The sequence below is a fragment of the Haemaphysalis longicornis genome, unplaced genomic scaffold (assembly GCF_048455015.1).
Source record: "Haemaphysalis longicornis isolate Haplotype H1 unplaced genomic scaffold, Haemaphysalis longicornis Haplotype H1 scaffold_10, whole genome shotgun sequence".
NCBI lineage: Eukaryota > Metazoa > Arthropoda > Arachnida > Ixodida > Ixodidae > Haemaphysalis > Haemaphysalis longicornis.
In genome coordinates this window covers 136,561,329-136,573,520 of record NW_027526204.1, presented here as the reverse complement: position 1 = coordinate 136,573,520, position 12,192 = coordinate 136,561,329, and positions in this window count along the sequence as shown.

The following is a 12,192-nucleotide window of genomic DNA, read 5'->3' as shown; positions in this document are numbered from 1 at the left end:
GAACAGCCAAGTGAGCATGAGCGAAAATATTTCCTCGGATGTCCATGTGTCTGAATAATCTACAGTGAGTTCCTTCAAGCGGGAGAACTTGTTCTCACATACTTCATAAATCTGTACCTTGGACGTGGCGACTCCATATACGGAGACGCCGCTTCAACACTAGAGCGTGCAGATCTGTCCCGATGTGGAAGTTTTTTTTAATGCTTTTTTTTCTTTTGTACTTTCAACTAGTCGGCATTAAACACGTGCTTCTCACTATACTTTTCCTGGGCCCTATATCCCAACGAGGAGTCGTGGACTAGCTTGAATAGCCGCAGGCAAGAAATGAAGGAAAGAAGATAAAGGAAAGGCGGGAGTGTTACCCAGGCTATGAACTAGTATGCTATCCGACAAGTGTGAAACGGGAACAACGAAAAGAAAAGAAAGCAGACAAAGAAGGGTAAATGCAAGGACAGAGCGTAAAGAGGTGTGCTCAGCGTTAGGGCACTATAGGCAAAATAGTTCAGTGAGTTCATCGATGATATCGCAAAAAAACGTCGCAGCTGGGAAAGCTCCTCGAAGGTCCCTCCTGTTACCTCTGACTGCACCTTTGATCACAGTTATTTCTTAATTTAATGCAGGGTTTTTATGTTTCTACAAAACAGAAAGATCATACCTGGCTGACACGAAGCAAATAGACCAGCCACCGTACTTCAGTACTCGTAGGTCTCCGTCGGAACAAATGCGCGCTTCTCCCAAACGCTTCAAGCTAGACTTGAATATCTTGAAGTGGCGCACACTCGACAGGGACCCAAGAAGAAGAAACCAGACAGACGACAGCGCTATCGTTTGCCTATTTCTTTTTTGTTGAGTCCGTGTCAAGACAGAAAATTTTCAAGAAACACTACCAGCTGCCCAACTGTCGAACTTCGAAACCTGTACTTCGCTGGCCCGCATCTTACACACAGTAGCCTCTTCCCAGAGGTCTTGAGCTCACCTTAACATTTCTGCAAATGTGGGTGTACTTACACGGGGCGCACGCAAAACAGTGAAAATGCGTTAAGAGATTCATCCAGAAAATTTGAGTGCGCTAGCTAGAGTAATCCACTTGGAAAGCATTTTAGTACGTGTTAAAATGCCGTGTACTTTATTCGCGATTAGCACCTCCATTTCACTTTCATGATTTTGTAGCTGTACAGTCGAACACAGATATATCGAACACAGTTATATGGAATTATTGCCTATGTCGAAAAGTGTAAATACGTAACCCTTTGGAAATCTCGTAGAAATTTTGAGGTGTGAGACTTGGCTGCAGAGTATGCTTTATACAGAGGCTCGAACGCGCATGTGCGCGCTGGCGGTCACACACGCGCGCACCGACACGACGCTCAGCGCTCAGCTTCGGAGGCTTGCGTGTGGCGGGTGTTGGGACTCGGAGATGAGCCCGGATACCCGAATCGAAGCGGCTGCCCTTCGATTCAGGTATCCGGCTCATCTACAAATAGGCGGCCGATTCAGGCGGCCAATTCAGGTAGCAGGATGAATCGGCCGACGATTCAGGCTGCTACCTGAATCGGTGGCCGCTTCGATTCGCCGGCTTCACAGCTTGCGTGCGTCGGGGGATGCTCTAATTAACCGTGGCAGCGTCTCGATAATAGTTCCTTCCACTCTGCTCGATCCGCTCGTCTCTCCGAAGTTCACCGTGGAGCGGCTGCTTTGGGCAAAAATACCAAACAAAGAAGTGAGCAGGGCGGGTAATTGTGGTGAGAGGGATTCCGGATAGGAGCGCACACAGCGTCAAAGATTTGTGCGCCCTTCAAGCGCATATACTCGGCGGAGTTCCCGTTCGCAATTATTCGGGCGGCACGGCGCGGCTGGGTTTTCCAATTACCCCTTCTCTTGGAGGAGGCTGTCCATGGCGTGGAATAAGTGCATGACTAGCCGGATCCTCAAAGGAGGAGAAAAACAGTTAACGCGCGTGTCGATCGATCGCGATTCAAGGCGATAGCGGCCGCTTCGACAAATTTGTGTTTGTCCTCCGTATTCTCTTTTACCGCGTTCAGCTGCGCGCCTGCGTTCGACAGTCGGGTTGATCCGGTTCGATCATGACTTTTTTTTTTGTATCTCGAAAGGTCGCGCAGATGTCAGAGAGACTTGAAACACAATAGCGTATTCGCGCGACAGCGGATCTCTTTGGCGAGGCTTGAAAGGAGAAACTCAGTTGGGACAGAGCCACGTGTCCAATCTTCGGACGAGGACAATTGAAGGGACAAACCCTACGGGAACGTCTCCCCATTCATAGTGTGATCCTTGTCAGGCTACACTTGCCGCGGAAAAAGAATTACCTCCTATAGCTGGCCGGCCTGCTATTGTTAGCATAGGCAAAGCATGGCGCAGCGATTCTTCACATTGAAGTACGCGCACAAAACTTTATTCGCACAAATCAGGAAACGGAAAGGAAATGAATGAGAACACAACTCTGTCTGGTCCGGTGAAACTTGGGGAAATGGCAAATACACCAACCAGGGGCTTTTATTAAAAACGCTCTCAACGTTTTGAAGCCTATTCAATCACCCCTGATGAAGGAGCCGAGGAGGCCACGAAACGCTGTGACCGCTTTAATAACAGCCTGTGTTTGGTGTATTTGCCTTTTTCCACACGGACAGAAACTGTACCCTCACGAGCTACTCTGCGCGTTGCGATTGACCAGATAGCACCTAATAGGAACCAGACCGTCAATGTGAGCGTCATGTCGGCTGAATCCTTCTCGTGCCAGCCTAGCGTCCAAGTTTGTCCACTTCACCCCCTCAATTTACAAACCGAGCCCAGAGCGTCCCCTTAAAAAGACACTGAAGTGAATTTGTAAAAATTATGTTTTTCATCGCATTTCATAGACTGGCTCAAATTAACACACCTTTCATCGTTTATCCGCTCGATAAAGCAGTATTTATATTATAATGCCTGAAAGAAGAAAAAAAAATACAATGCGACATTTGCGGCGGCCGCAACTAACAGCAGGAACGCGTATTGGAGTTGCAATGTGATTGGATAATGCCGAAGATTGGAATTCAAACCAGTTTTTGTTTTGGTTCTGTACAGCAACATGCTCGGCATCCGACATTATCGTTGCTTGAGTATCCTCGATACCTCAGGAATCGGCATACCGCGCTCCTGCCATGTTGTCGGCTCCAAAGTGCGTCAGCTAAGCCTGCCAGCTCGTCTTAGAGTCGTAACGCTTACTAGCCGAGGCGTACGCCGTGGCTGAACTCCCTCTGTGTCATCGGAGACGCTCAACTGCGAGGCGCTTGGCCACCACCTTCGCCTCCGGTCGGGCGAATGTTCGGCCTGGGTGCCAGGGTCCCTTGTTGACGCATTGCCGCTTTCACTGGTGGCTCATCTTGGCCTGCGTTCCAGTTGTTCTGAGCTACTCTGTCTGCGATCTCTCGTCGGCGCCTGGTGACGACGACGCTAGCGACTGCATCGCGGACCTCCATTACTTCGACCTCCACACCTGATGCAGTGGCTGCTACCACGTCCCCGTCGATCTTGACGGCATCGACATTCTCGGCGCCTTTTAAATGCAGATCACTTTATGGGCTCGCCTTGACGTCGTAGCTCGCTAACGGTCGATGCGACTGCCGGAGTCAGGCGGCGCGCAGCAAGATAACAGACCGAAGTAGAGCCTCATGTACCGTAGTTAAGGGGTCACGTTGAGGGTTCGAAAACCACGCGGTTTAAATAGTCATAACCGTTCAAGCCTCGTGAACCGCTGGTGCTTGTCATACATCTCCCCGTTGTTTAGCGCAAAGAAAACTGCAGGTACATTTCTGGCAAAATCTGTGTATATAACCGGTAGCCACCACGTTCATTAGTTACGAACGCTCGTTGGGTTGGTTTTTACGATAGTAAGCGAAAAACGCGGCCGCGCAAGAAAAAAAAATGGCGCGTTCGAAATGACGCAGAAAGGGTCCATCCGCTCAAGAAAAAAAAATGCGTGTTCGAAATGACGCAGAAGAGCTCCAGCATAGGAAATTAAAGCAAGCACAAAATGAACAGAACTCCCGCTGGCGCAGTTTCGTGCAGGGGGCGCGTGAGCACTGCTAAGGCGGGAAATTTGAAATGCGTTGGGTGGCAGCAGTGAGCGGATAACGACGCTGCAGCCCATTATGGCGAATCACTGCTCTGCACTTGTGACAGCTTTCACATTGAGTGGAATGGCTTTAATTTTTTTGGTAGCTGGCACCACCGGCTTTTTTCAGCAACGTCGCCGGCTGCCTTGCCGTCATTTATTTCAGGGTGTAGCAGTGTTGTCGACAGAGACAAGGTCCCGTCCCCTGCTCCACCCGCAGCTTCCTCGGCGTCAGCCCCGTCCATTAGGTCTCGCGCTTGTCCTTGCTCCCTGCAGGTCCCGTGGCACTGGCGTACGTCTGTACGCAGTCGGTTTCGACATGACCAAAGCGACGACAAAACCAACACCGTGGAACACGCCACTCACGTTGAACGTGTCCGTGCCGGGGGCACCGGTCGCAGATCGGTGGTCTCCCGGGAACAACGACGAGGGCGTTGTCCTTGGTAATCTGCAGCTGATGAGGGAGGTCTTCCGGTGTGATCCCTGGCTTCATAGTAACTAAGCGCATCGTTGACCCTTTGTAGACGCAACCGGGCACTCGCCAGTCCTCTCGCGAAACGTCGGTCACAGCCAGAATTTTCTTCACTCCTTCCGCACTGTTGAAAATGACTTCCCAAACGTTGTTCATTTGGTGCGCCCTCAAGGCGATGACCTCGGGAAGCAGTGACAAATGAGCGAGGTAATAGGGAGTTTTAGCTGACCGTATTTCACGGTCCGCTCCGCTCCGATAGCAAGCGGGAGCGCCATTGCGCATGCGTGGCGCGCTTGGCCGCGAACGACATCCGTTTGCGCTGCGCGGGCCGCCGATACCGGAGCGGAGCGTAGAAAACGGTCAGCTAAAACTCTCTAGTTACGGAAATACACGCGATAAGGCCTCCCTCCTACATTCCCGTGCACAAAAACTGTTTAAAACGCGCTGACCAGTTGGTAGCTAGGCAAAAGTACTTGATAGTCATGCATGTTTTCTTCGTCCGAAACCCTGTTAGCGCGGCGCGACTGGGTCCCAAATACCCCCTCATCCCTCTCTTTTATTGGAACACGCCAGTCAGCACCCGCCCGCTTCGGCGATCGGAAGCTGAATCGCGCTTTCATCGCATTCGGGCGCTCGTCATTTAGTTTGCGTTCGTAGCGCGGGTGTTGGCTTTGGACTTTGGCTGAGTTGAAGTGGACTTCGGCAGTTCGGATTTTGTTTTTAACAGGGTGGAGTATGCACTTTTCTTTGACTCAATTTGCATGAATAAAGCTTCGATTTTAGCTGTGCATCTGTTTAAGCTTAGAGCTCCGACGTCGAGCGTAACAAAACAATAGAAAAAAAAAAAAACCGAGCGCACGTGCGCGTGCGCCTCATGAGGAGCGCTCGGCGTCGGCTAGCTCCACCTTTGAAAACACTGTCCAGCAATCGCGGCGTGCTCTTCTACTCACCAGTTCCCGTGCGTTCGCGCCTGAAGTGGGGAGCACAGACACCGAGTTCGCGCTACAGACGCCGCGTTCGCGAAGCCGGCTGCCGCAGGTTCTAGCACGTGCTAACGCGGTCTACGTAGAGAGAGATGTGAAGGCCTGCGGACTGAACGATCGGGCCCGCCATTCATGGAGAACTATCAGGGCCAAGTTCGGAAATCCATGTGGGGTGCAACAGCCGGTACTCAGACGAAAGGACAGTGGCCGCCCGTTCTGATGCTTCAGTCAAATTGTCCACTTTTGAAACATTTCAGCCTCGAGCTGTTGTTGCAGCAAAAAAGCCTCGTCGACGCATGTTATGTGATCTCTGATATTTTTGTGAAGTCTCGCCATCGGTCGCAGCGATTCGGGGATAGGCAGAGTGATTGCAATTCCTCGTCGCGCAACAGTGAGAAAAGACTTGGGACAGGGAAAGTGGCTCACTTCACTCAGCGTATCATATATGTCGATGGAGTTCAGCTTGCGTTCTTAATGTAGCTTCAATTATAAAAAGTTGTAATGTATTTTCAACGTTTTGGAGATTGTGAGTAATACTGCCTCTTCATGCGTACTATTTTACTCTAGTGATTGAACCGAAAGCAAATACGTGCGTCAAGAATTACGGCCAAAAACAGGGACAGAGAGATTTCCTACCTTTGTCCGTGCATCGTTATTGATCAGTCTGCACGGCTTTGATTTTATTGCTGTATGACACAGCTAGAGACCAAAAGCAGGATCGTTTTTCTTTCATACTATCTTAAAAAGTAGGCTGCATATTGGATCCACTGACAGAAAGTGGGCTGAGATGCGCTACTGAATTCTGAAATACAAACTTTGTAATGTGAAAACTCAAGGACGTTCTCATTCAAAACAGATCCATCAGTATTTGGTTAATAGAATATTGAACTATTTAACAATGCAAATTAATTATTCCTGACCATGAACGATCAAGCGGGTGATCATTTACTGGCTGCTCATTTATCAACATATTAACGGCGAAACAGAAATGTCACTTCCCCGAAAGGTTTTCAGGCAGTAATATAACCGTATTTAATAAAGAAAACGTTTTTGATTATGCCAAAAGCGGGGAAAATGATTTCACGAGAGATTTTGCGAATCACTTGCGGGAATGAGTGAAATTGCGCACTTAAAGATGGCTCTGTCACTTCATCACGTGCTATCAAGGCATAACGAAAATAAACAGAGAAAAAGAAAACAGAAACTCCCCCTCGTTCACCATGTACCCCTCCGGAATTTCATCCACTGCCCGTGCGCCGGCAGCATTGCTCTAGTAAATCTTGGGAAATGTGTGGGCCCCTATAAAACATTGGGCGCCGAAAATCCCATAAGGATAGCTAAAAAAACTGATACAAATACCAGGGAAAGACTACCATTTGCTTTCGCTGGTTTCCTAATTATTAACAAATTTTTAAGAGTAGTTAGCTCTTTAGCCTCAATAGTAAGTGCAACACCGAAGCTATCGGGGCCGACGGCTGCCTAAAATAGGAAGAAAGGCGAGGGCCCTAAGAAACTTGCCAAGTGGAAGTGACAGCTGTCCAGGTATGAGTCATCGCTATTTCACTCTGGTAATTGGATTCTTTATTCCTAGTAATCCGCTTTCGGTCTTTCGAAACGCACGTCTCGTTTACCCCCAGCACTGTAAGGCTTTTGAAATATATAAGACCTAAAATTGCCGCTACGTTATCTCAATGGTATCGTCCCTTTCTTATTCAACAGTTTCTCTATTTTATTTGTTAGAATCACAGGTGCGCTTCATATCTCCGCAGTTTTTTATCAAGTGCGAGCTTCCAAAAAATCCGCAGAGGCTCTTCGTATTTGTCCGCTGTTTCACTAGGTGCCCACTCTAATTTCCCCGCGCAGCCTGAAATTTACCACTATAATATAGCCCATTTGCTGAACAAACTTCCTTCTTTCTACCTCGACATCCTCGGAGCTGCTCCAACCACTCGTGTCATATGCTGTTAAACGGCTCAAAGAGTTTTCGCTTTACTGTCTGGAATGAAAACTTACATTCGCGAAGCAATTCCTACTTTTGCGCTTAACGTCAACTCGCTCGCAAGAGCGCAAATTGTTTAACGGTATTACGCTACCTTTCTTTCTAGCTTTACAGCTAGTAAAAAAGGCAAGTAAAGATCGTTCTCCCCTTCGTTACTTTCTTTCTTTCTATGGTTGTTTCTTTCGAAAAGAAATGAAATCAAAACCAAACAAGACTGGAGCCGTAAATGGGCATCGCGTGTATAAGGTAATTGTGTAATTAGGGCAACGCTAAGGATTTATTTCTACATTAAGAGCTATGCTTTTCTCGTGTGCCGAGTTGGCTATAATTAAGTACGGAAACAGCAAAAAAAATGTCATGACGATGAAGATTCTTGCGGCAATCATCTTCAAACGCGCCATACAGAGGAAGCTAGTAGTTCGGTCCCAGATTTTACATTGGGGCGAAACTCCGACTTAGGAGCGTTAAAAATGTGCAGGTTTGAAATTTCAAGAGAAATAGTCCAATTATCGCAAGAGACCAGTACAACTTCGTTTGCCTGCGAAGAGGAGCAAGAGACGAGCCATCGATATTTCTCCATTAAAACCGGCGGTTTAATGTTCGGACAGTTTTTTTTTTCTCTTAAAGGCACTCGCTATATAGCCCCCTACCTTCACTTCGACAAAGAGACCCCCAGGAAGTTCGGCGTCCGTGCAAAGTTCGTAAGTAGCTTTATCTGCGCTTCCGTTCAGAAAACCTTTTTAAAAGACGAACGGCAAGAAACCTATCTTCAGACCACGGGTTTTTTGAAGAAAGTTACATTTCTTCTGTCCACCAGTTCGCTCAACTTCGAGAAGTACTTGAATCTGAGCTCGAAGATTCGGCTATACATCAATAAAAAATGAAACGCGGACACAAAAATGTACAGCAGACCACAAAAATTGGTGGATTTCGTTTCATATCAATCATAACATGGCAGGCTACATTATCTTTCACTTGTGTCCTGGTAGGTTCCACTGTACCTATTCCCAATAACTTATCAATCCAAGCCTCCAATGTATGTAAGTTCTTTGATAGTGTACACTTTAATGGTGGCCTTATCTGGCCTCGCCGGACTGAAATATTTGAGGCGTTTTTTTTTTTTAATGAGCCAGATCCACCTAACGCGAATTTTAAAAACAAGCGGAAATTTGTTACCGGCACTAAATGCAACGCCGTCAAAACTATTCTACGATATATTTTACATGTCAGCTGGCGATAGTTTATGGCCACAAGAAATTAAAAATTATGCCGTGAATGTGAGCAATATTGGGGTGGCAAGTTTGAATTTGGCTCATATCGAATTTAAACGCTCGTGTTGAAGCCGCAGTCTTACGAAAACTTTATTTACATTGACTTTCAAGCATTGTGCGACTGAGTGTTGGTTGAAAAAGCATCAAAAATATGCAACAGGGCCTCCAGAACAGTAGAACTATACGTGGAGAGCAGGCAAGTCGTAGTGGCACCATTAGCTGCTGTTTTCGAATTCTTCGCGAGGATAATTATCTTGAGCACGCCTCAAGGCACTAGCGAAGTAAGCAAGCTCTTCATTCCTTTGCCATGAATTTACAAAACGCTTCACAAGAGCCTGCTCATATCTTATTCTTCACCTTGATAAATAAGGTAGCAAATGGAATGGGAGGGGGGGGGGGGGTTGCTAGGTCTTGTAAGTGGCGGCTATTTAGATAGGCACTGATAAATGTGGGATAATATGGGAGTTAAACAATAAATATAATACCAGAGTTATATTGTAGGAACGGGAAAGAAGAATTGCAATAATTGTCTCCCATATCTGTTTCATTTCGTTCACTTCTTCCGTTCACTTCGTCGTTGACATCTGGGGACAAATCTTTCGCCGATCTCCTAATAGCCGCCTGAATTCATAATAAGCCAGCTCCGACACGCAAAAGAAACTTCCCAAAACACTCAAGAAACAGTCTGAATACTCAAGCCAAAAGCAAACTTCCATTGGGAAAATGAATTTGGCCCGTTTTTATCCGTGAAACAGCACGATCTGGCTTATTTTTTATACGAATGATGATCTGCGTACACGTTTTCAGGGCGTTATCTCAAATATTTTTTAGCCACCCTTTTTTTAGGGGAAGTTGCCGAGCTTTTATTGTCACTGCAGCTTTATCCGACTCAGTTTCGGTTTCCGTATCGGGCTCATTTCGAAAAAAAAAAAAAAAAAGGAAACGCTTATTGGATCTTATGTGTTTTTATTCAAATACGCTGAAGTGGATGTTACAGGGAAGCGGAGGAAAGGAATATTGCAGGCATTCAAACGAAATAGCAAGGACAATCCAACATGTTTTACAGTATATTACAAAAAATAAAGCCGGGTAGGAAAGCAAATGCTTTAAAAAATCAATGTTCTTACAAATTTAACAAAAGGGCGAAATTTATTTTTAAGATTTTCCTTTCAGACATGCATGCTTAAAACCCTCTAGTGCGTACTTTCCTGTATGTTTTTCATTTATACATAGCTGGATGCCGCAACGTAAACTACCCCATTCATGCATCTTTATTCAAGGGAGCAAATAAAGGATACTCACACTCATACCTCATACCTAAGGATGCACATACCCACGCTCATTTCTCTAACAACAAGCTACATACGAAAAATTTGGAAGCTGCCCTAGATTTTTTTATTAACCGGTTCTAATTTCTGACTGTAAAAATTTCCTTTCATAAAGCTGCAGTCATACCAAAATGATTATTAATCCTTGTTCATTGCTTAGGCAAGCGTTTCTTAATCAATTGGAAATAATGCTTGGCTGGCTGTATAAACCGCCGCTGGCATCCTACCCCAGTTCTCTTCTTATTTTTGAGCTGCCTCTATCATTCTAATGTCGAATTAAATCCCACGAACCATACTTCATGCACGAAACCGTTCTCTGTTGCATACAATAGCCTCTTAAAAATAAAATAGTGGCCTAACTGAGAGGTCCTGAAAAGGAGAAGCCTCCCGGAAGCAAAATCACATCGCGTTTTCTTTTTCCTAGCTTCGCTACCCTCTCTGTAATTCCTGAATGTGCCATCCGTTCAGCAGACAACGGTATCTTAAATCCGCACTCCTTCCGAGACGTGAGCTTTCACGTTTTATTTTCTGGACCAGTGCACGCCAAAGGGTCTTTGCAAGAGACACAAAGACGCTTCCCAAAGGAAGGACAGCAGATACGGCGGCGGGCGACCAGGGTTCCATTGAAAACTTTTTTTCTCACTTGCCTCGTACTCCTCTCAACACACAAAAGACGACAGAAAGGCGATCTGCACTCCAGGATGTAGGGCGTACGCCACCCGATTCGAGCGGGCTGTTTGAGACTGAGTTAGCAGCATCGCACGGACCGCCGTTCAACCTCGCATTCCCGCGGACAAGCGAAATGGCGTCACGAAATTCCTATCACTCACTAGTCAAGGAGGCTTCGCGTTGGAGTCACCAACAGATACAAGATAACGTTATTTGACAATTTGTGATGTTGAATAAGAGGAGCAACAAGAAAAGGGTTTAGAATACTAGCGCTCTAACGTGGTCTCTAGTTTTGAGAAAGGGTGATTGGAGAGGAAGAAAACGTTTCAGACCTTACTAATCTATGTGGAGGCTGATGTTCTTCCTTGATGTTCAGCTCTTTCTCTTTTGAGCTTCCCTTCATGTGCCTCTTGTTTCGCAAGAGAAGACGCGTTGACATGGCGGTGACGGCATTAAAGACCGGAGCGTTTAAAGGGCAAGCGTAGTGGTTGAAAATAAGGATCTGTTTTCCGAGCTCCGATCGATGAAATCAAAGGAGATGCCTTGGCCGAAGAAGCAGTGTAGAGGAAACAGGGCGCGGAACGGCGCTTTTATCCACCACAGAAGTGTTTTTGTCCGCCGAGTTCATGTCGACGTGCAATAAACTGCACGAGGAGGGCGCGCCTGGGTTCAATTCCGAGACGCTCCTTCAAGCGTGCGTGAGAAAGAACGCAATGTGTCAGGCCTTCTTCCGAATCTCTCTTTCCTGTGTTTGGCCGTTCGTGCGATCATTCTTAGAAACATTCTTTTTCTTGACATGTGGACAAGTGGCTCTTAAACGTTGTGAGCGGAGAATCGACTGAGTACCACACGCAATCCTGCGGACGGGTAGTGAGCCGTACAGGCGTTGCAGACAAAAACGTATTAGATTGAACTAGAGCGACAACCGGGTCATCCGTGAAACATACGTTTGTGTTTCTTTTCTTTGTTCGTCTATGTTGTGTTGGTTCAAGAAGATATGTGACGGTGACGAGCCAAAGTACACCGGTTATAACTACGGTCACCGGGCGGTCAAACCCTGTGCCGGAGCGCCAACCTGAAAGTGCCTTTGTCGTCGTCTTCTTGTCGGTTATCGACGAACAAACCAATGTCATCCCTTGAAAAGAAATTAAACTCCACTCCCCCACCTTTAGGCTAGGAGCAGGCATCCCTCCAACTTTCTCCGTAATTCGCGCGTCACTCTTATTCCTGAATCGAGGAAAAGTATTTATCGGGCTCCTTCCATGATATCTCGACCATGCTCATAGCTTTAAAACTATCAACTGAATTTGAGGCATTGTATAAATAAGGTGGTAGACCACTTTCTGAAAACTTAATTTTTCA